Source organism: Diadema antillarum, unplaced genomic scaffold (genome assembly GCF_040938485.1).
Source record: "Diadema antillarum isolate AM-2024a unplaced genomic scaffold, OU_Dant_1.0 seq00001679_RagTag, whole genome shotgun sequence".
Classification (NCBI taxonomy): Eukaryota; Metazoa; Echinodermata; class Echinoidea; order Diadematoida; family Diadematidae; genus Diadema; species Diadema antillarum.
The window spans coordinates 171,978-179,887 of record NW_027272374.1 but is presented as its reverse complement, the minus strand read 5'-3'; the positions used below and the strand labels follow the sequence as shown (position 1 = coordinate 179,887).

Here is a 7,910-nt window from a genome sequence, read left to right as displayed (position 1 = left end):
AAGAGTAAAATTTTCTTAACACATTTAATAAAAGCTTCATCAATATTGGATGAAAAATAAGATAGTGTACGACATTTTCAAGTTTCCCTAACTTTCTATGAAATAGTTCTTGGACACTAGATATGAATATGGAAATAGTACAGTGATGATGCTATCCCCTCACAACTTGTCATATAGTTTGTTAGGCCTACATAGAATTTAGCAGTTTTTTCATTTTTCATTCGAACGCCCCAGAAAAAAAAAAAATTGTAAAATGATGACATCATCAGCTCACTCATTTGCATAAGATTATTCTCATGCACTGTACGAGAATAATGAGAACTGCTCAGCAGAAATTTACAATTTCCTAACTTACCTATAACTTTCATCCAATTCTGATCAAATTGACATTGCTGTAATATTTTACTCTTTTTATCAGAATAGCTTATAACTGCAATGCATGGAATTCCTCTTTAAGGGTAAAATGACCACAACGGAAGTTAGAGAATAATTAAAAAGGGAGAACGAGCGGAATAATCGAGACTAAGGAAGGAGCAAGGAGATGGAGAACGAGAGAATATACAGAGGGAGAGAGAGAAGGAACAGGGATTGACAGGTAACAAGTAGAACTAAGTAGAAGAATATTGAAATGGTGTGTGTGAGAGAGAGAAAGGGAGATATGAAGAAAGACTGAGAGAGAAGAGAACCAGAAGAACTAGAAAAAGTTGCATAATTTAGATCATTCACCCTTTCAAGTGCGAGGGTGATTAATAGTTATTAAACGAGTGCAACTTCGAAGGTATATGTTATCTGAGATTCAGGGTCACGAAACTGCATTTCCAGTGCAATTTATTATCAATATAATGCAACATATAATATGAACTCCTAAAAAAGTACTGCAATTCCAATTTGATGTATCATATTTCTCTTCAAACTACATCATTTCATTCAAATGTGACATCATATGAAAGCCTGATTAATTTTCTTTACAATGACAACTCACTTGTTTACATTATGCATTCCTGGAATGCACAGCATGACTGAGTACGAGGAAAGGTCAAATGTGAAATTCATTCATTCATTCATTCGTTCATTCATTCATTCATTCATTCGTTCATTCATTCATTCATTCATTTCTTTATTGGTCTATGTCAGACATAGAAATTTGGCTTCCACTGGCATTACATTGCAGCAAAATGATCAAAACAGTACACATAGTTTACATCACAATTCCATAATTACGTCTATGATAAGCACAATGAAAACAAACAACACCCTACAAATCTATTACACAGTACTACACATGATCTTAGCCAAAAGGCCGAGAAGCGATACATATACAATATATCAATTCTTTATAACCCTATATAAATCAAATTACTTCAACCCTTCTCAGCCCCCAATTTTAAATCTACAAAATAATAACATAATACCTCAAACAAAACTTATATCAGAAAATTCAAAATAACACACACACACACACACACACACACACCCAAATAACTAACATGAATCTCAGTTAGCATAACAACCAGTAATATCAAACATAACGTAACTATAAACCCTCTAATATTCCCTATTATAAGGTTGCAAAATAGAAATGTTGCAAAATAGAGCAAACGTGTTATGTCAAACAGTATAATTTCCATTTGCTTTGTCGTTTTAGGGAAGGAATGTGCTCGAAAAGAATGTATTGTGAGATTATCATTAAATTCCAGGCTTCATCCATGAATTACAAACTGCAGTAGTATCTCCAGATTAAAATCAAACATAAAGGTTGACCAAACAGTCATCTAATGTCTAGGAAATGGGAGTTTTTGAAAGTGCTCTCATTTCAGCATTGCTTATTCCAGTGGCCTTTTTTCATCAAAACTGTACATTATCAATAGCAGAATTGTTGCAACTTTTCACTTTTGATCTGTCCCAATTCTCAGCTGTTTTGCACATTCCAAGAACACCCAATCATAGCAAGCGAGGTGTCACTTTAAAGATAATTAATTAGGCTTTCTTATGATGTCATATTTAAGGAAGGTAATGAGTGTATGAGAGAAATATGATATATCAAACTTTAATTGCAGAACTTATTTTGAGGAGTTTATATTACACTGCGTCATTATCTCGTGTTCACAAAATTAGTGAAGTTGCATTAGTCAAGGCGCTAATTCCTGTAGGAGGCTTAATTAAGGAGTTCGTTCAACCCACCCCGCAGAAAAGGTTTGACCAGACAGGATGGTAGATGGGACCTCCATGAACATCCCCAGGTAGAATGTGGTTCCAAATTGTGGTGTCAGTAGAATTTTACTGGCCATTTTTCATCATTATTTGTTGGAACAAACGCAAAGGGGTCTGCGCACGCCAAGACTATTACACTCACCAGCTCACCACTAGCACTGCTACATGCGCCAGTGCAGTGGTGCGTGTAGTAGTCTTAGCGCACGCATACTTTTTCTTCGACAAACAAGGGTTTTGCCTGCAAACTAATTTTCACACCAAGTTGGGGGTCGGTTTAGTGTAGTTTCTAGACGTTTTTATTTCGTCTTTATTTCTCCGAGTTGAAGTAAGCAGAGTGAGAGCGCATACCCAGCGATTGCGACGCCCGAATCGCAATCACTGGGTATGTGCCCTCACCCGGCTTAGCGCAATACAGCGGGCTTCTGCCCAATACACAAGTTGCAACTCAGAGAAACAAAGACGAAATAAAAACGACTAGAAATTAAGACTAGGGTCGGTAACGCTTGTCGCTATTGGGGCACTGAAAATACCAAACTTATCACAGTTTTTGCATCTATTTCATGAAGAATTCATCAAACCTGCATAAAACTTTATATGTACACGTTGCTAGAGATGTCGGCAATACAGTAGGATTCAATGTAAATTATAATATTGTTCATGGTTACCATGGTAACCGGATGCCTACAGGTGATTGGTAACCCCCAAAATGCCTCCTACTGCTGCAAACTTTGATTTTTTTTTTATTTTATAGATGCAATTAAAAAAAAAAAAAACTTTTTATTGACTATTGTAAAAAAAAAAAAAAAAAAATCTTCTGCTGCCAAGGCAACTAGTATTATCCAATCATGATTCAGCTGTCAATAACTCAAAAACTAACGCCCATAATTTCAAAAAGCTCAATGAGCATGTCCTTCCTTTTGCATATTTTGTGTACAACTTATGTGAAGAATATACTGAAGCGTTCTCAAGTTACAGCAATATTTGTAAACAAAGGCATGATAAACGGCCATTGAAAGAAAGATATCATTTTCGAATAGTAAAATGCATGAAAAAGTTGCATCCGTCGTACTTTCAACACAAATTTGACTTCAAAGTACATAGGCAAATGTAGTTTTTATTAATGTATGGACACAAATTTCCCTTAAAAATATAGGTGAATACAGAGAGCAAAGCCAATTATATTCTAATGTTAGCTCTTTTGAGCATTAACAGAGCGATGGTTATGCAAAACAATCCTGGAAGAGAGCAGAGGAAAGCAATAATTGTTCATGTTCGTAAAGGAAGTTTATTCAAGAATGCAGATGAATTTCTTTGTAAAGAAGGAATACACACGTGCGCTGGATTATCCACCAAAGAATTAAACGTACTTTTGTGTTCGTTAGCTTTTGTGTGTGTGTGTGTATATATATATATATATATATATATATATATATATATATATATATAATGACAAAATCATGATATGTAAATTTGTATCAAAACGTGCAGTAATGAATTAATGCTAAGGAGACAATGAGGGAAAACTCTTGGGCGTCTTTTCCCTTTTATCCAGGGTAATTTAACAGTGTTGAGGTAGGTCTACAATAGGTGATGTGCACGAAAGGCAAAAGAAACAAATCTGTCTAAATTCCAGATATATATAATGTATATACATATATATATATTTTTTTTTTTGGGGGGGGTTACCAATCACCTGTAGGCATCCCGTTACCATGGTTACCATGCACAATATTATAACTTACAATGAATCCCACTGTTTTGCTGACATCTCTAGCAACGTGTACATAGTTTTATGCAATTTTGATGAATTTTTCATGAAATAAGTGCAAGAACTGTGATAAGTTTGTCATTTTCAGTGCCCCAATAGCGACAAGCATTACTGACCCTAGTCTTAATTTCTAGCCGCTTTTATTTCGTCTTTATTTCTCTGAGTTGCAGCTTGTGTATTGTGCAGAAGCCCGCTGTATTGCGCTAAGCCAAGTGAGGGTGCATACCCAGTGATTGCGACAAAAACGGTTGTGGCGTCGCAATCACTGGGTATGTGCTCTCACCATGGGCGTAAATCCCGGGGGGGATGGGGGGGATATATCCCCCCCAGAAATTGAGGAGGGGGGGATGGCCTGTACAATCATCCCCCCCTGAATTTTGAAAAAAAAAAATGGAGGAAGCAGAAATGTGATTGTATCAATTTTGGCATATCGCATGACGTTTGTACGCCGGCCTTTAGACAGGTAACAGAGCTGAACAGTATTCTATCTTGTAGGAAAATGTATACATAATTTTCTCAAGCGCTCGCTCGCTTCGCTCGCTCGCGAAGAAAGTAACATGGACATACACTGTAAGGTATGGCTCAGACGTTGACAACGTCAAATAGTATAGGCCTACATGTAAACATGCTATGACGCGAGTAACTGGGACCATCTGCAAAATATGTACGAAAACAAACAAACAAACAATAACAAAAACTATATCGCCATAATTGAACCCCTCCATTTCCTGAATCATTCCTGAGAAACGACAGTGACTGGTGACTCAGTCAGGATAGGCCTACATCTATGGGCATACCCAGGGAAGATCAGGGGCGTCGAATCTATCTCGGGGGGGGGGGGGGGGGCAAAGGGGCATTTGCCCCGCCCCTACGGAAGTGTTTAGGCAGACAAATCATTTATCCCCCAAGCAATTCCCGAGATGAGGACAAATCTCGAACTTTCTTAATGGAAAATTGGAAAATCGGAAAAATGGAAAATCGTTGTATTGCAATCATAAACATGCAAAAAGCTCCGCTATACAGGATCCCTTTCGATAGACTTTGTACACTTTTGAGATTGACGTATATTTCCCTAATTAATCAAAGAGTGTGCAGCAGATCTTTCACTTAACAAAAGCACCCTCATAATGCAGAGGCGCCGATGGGGGGGGGGATGGTTCCCCCATAAAAGTGGGACAAACAAAAGCGAAAAATATAGCTACAAACGACAGTTTTTGGAGTGTAAAATGTCAAAATTTTAAAGCTCGCTCGCTCCGCTCGCTCGCATTTAATCGCTATGCCATTCTCCTGATGTTGCTGCCAGTGACTGACAGCAGTTGCGCCCGGTGCGCCTCCCTTAATTTCCAAAGCGAGAAATATAGCTACAAACGGCAGTTTTGGGACTGTAAAATGTCAACATTTTCAAGCTCGCTCGCTTCGCTCGCTCGCATTTAATCATTATGCCATTCTCCTGATGTTGCAGCCAATAATTGCCAGCAGTTTTCGCCCGATGCGCCCCCCTTAATTTCCAAAGCGAAAAATATAGCTACAAACGGCAGTTTTTGGACTGTAAAATGTCAACATTTTCAAGCTCGCTCGCTTCGCTCGCTCGCATTTAATCATTATGCCATTCTCCTGATGTTGCTGCCAGTAACTGCCAGCAGTTTTCGCCCGGTGCGCCCCTCTTAATTTCCAAAGCGAAAAAATACAGCCACAAACGACAGTTTGGGGGACTGTAAAATATCAAAATTTTCAAGCTCACTCGCTTCGCTCGCTCGCGTTTAATCGTTATGCCATTCTCCTGATGTTGTTGCCAGTAATTGCCGGCAGTTGCGCCCGGTGTGCTCCCCCCCCCCTTAATTTCCAAAGCGAAAAAATACAGCCACAAAAGGCACTTTGGGGACTATAAAATGTCAAAATTTTCAAACTCGCTCGCTTCGCTCGCTCGCATTCAATCGTTATGCCATTCTCCTGATGTTGCATGCTGCCAGTAATTGCCAACAGTTGTGCCCGGTGCGCCCCCCCCCCCCTTAAATTCCAAATCGAAAAATATAGCTACAAACGACAGTTTTTGGACTGTAAAAAGTCAAAATTTTCAAGCTCACTCGCTTTGCTCGCTCGTATTTAATCGTTATGCCATTCCCCTGATGTTGCTGCCAGTAACTGCCAGCAGTTGCACCCGGTGCGCCCCCCTTAATTTCCAAAGCAAAAAAATACAGCCAAAAACGGCAGTTCTTGGACTGTAAAATGTCAAAATTTTCAAGCTCGCTCGCTTCACTAGCTGGCATTTAATTGTTATGCAATTCTCCTGATGTTGCTGCCAGTAATTGCCAGCAGTTGCACCCGGTACGGTCCCCCCCCCCCCTTAATTTCCAAAGCAAAAAAATACAGCCACAAACGGCAGTTTTTGGACTGTAAAAATAATGTCAAAATTTTCAAGCTCGCTCGCTCCGCTCGCTCGCATTTAATCGCTATGCCATTCTCCTGATGTTGCTGCCAGTGACTGACAGCAGTTGTGCCGGTGCGCCTCCCTTAATTTCCAAAGCGAAAAATACAGCTACAAACGGCAGTTTTGGGACTGTAAAATGTCAACATTTTGAAGCTCGCTCGCTTCGCTCGCTCGCATTTAATCATTATGCCATTCTCCTGATGTTGCAGCCAATAATTGCCAGCAGTTTTCGCCCGATGCGCCCCCCTTAATTTCCAAAGCGAAAAATATAGCTACAAACGGCAGTTTTTGGACTGTAAAATGTCAACATTTTCAAGCTCGCTCGCTTCGCTCGCTCGCATTTAATCATTATGCCATTCTCCTGATGTTGCTGCCAGTAACTGCCAGCAGTTTTCGCCCGGTGCGCCCCTCTTAATTTCCAAAGCGAAAAAATACAGCCACAAACGACAGTTTGGGGGACTGTAAAATATCAAAATTTTCAAACTCGCTCGCTTCGCTCGCTCGCATTCAATCGTTATGCCATTCTCCTGATGTTGCATGCTGCCAGTAATTGCCAGCAGTTGTGCCCGGTGCGCCCCCCCCCCCCTTAAATTCCAAATCGAAAAATATAGCTACAAACGACAGTTTGGGACTGTAAAAAGTCAAAATTTTCAAGCTCACTCGCTTTGCTCGCTCGCATTTAATCATTATGCCATTCCCCTGATGTTACTGCCAGTAACTGCCAGCAGTTGCACCCGGTGCGCCCCCCTTAATTTCCAAAGCAAAAAAATACAGCCAAAAACGGCAGTTCTTGGACTGTAAAATGTCAAAATTTTCAAGCTCGCTCGCTTCACTAGCTCGCATTCAATTGTTATGCAATTCTCCTGATGTTGCTGCCAGTAATTGCCAGCAGTTGCACCCGGTGCGGTCCCCCCCCCCTTAATTTCCAAAGCAAAAAAATACAGCCACAAACGGCAGTTTTTGGACTGTAAAATGTCAAAATTTTCAAGCTCGCTCGCATTTAATCGCTATACCGTTCTCCTGATGTTGCTGCCAGTGATTGACAGCAGTTGCGCCCGGTGTGCCCCCCCCCCCCCTTAATTTCCAAAGCGAAGAATATAGCTACAAACGGCAGTTTTTGGACTGTAAAATGTCAAAATTTTCAATGTAAAAAGATTTCACCGTGGGAGGGGGAAACCCCCCTACCATACCCTCCCCCCTTCGCTTGCTTCGCTCCCTCACGATCTCATAACCGCTCCCCCTATAAGATCAAATCCTGTCAACGCCGGTGATAGGCCCAACTATTTAGTAGGCCTTCGCAGTGATGTCGCACAGGCGGAGCAAGAGCTGAAATACCACGATTTAGTCATTCAATAATATATTGTGAATATTTCATTTTCTTTTCTTTTTTTTAAGAAAAAAAAAACAAAAACTTCACCAAAAGTGTGCACCAGATCGCTGAATTTCAGGTCTGAAAATGCAAAATCTTCCTCGTGTGGGAGAGGGATACACCCCCTCCCCCTT

General features: G+C 40.2%; 1 pseudogene; it reads right to left on the bottom strand.

The window, feature by feature from the left end:
• Window positions 1-1,137: 1,137 nt before the first annotated feature.
• LOC139711653 (U2 spliceosomal RNA) lies at window positions 1,138-1,312 on the bottom strand (annotated as a pseudogene).
• Between the last annotated feature and the right edge of the window lie 6,598 nt (window positions 1,313-7,910).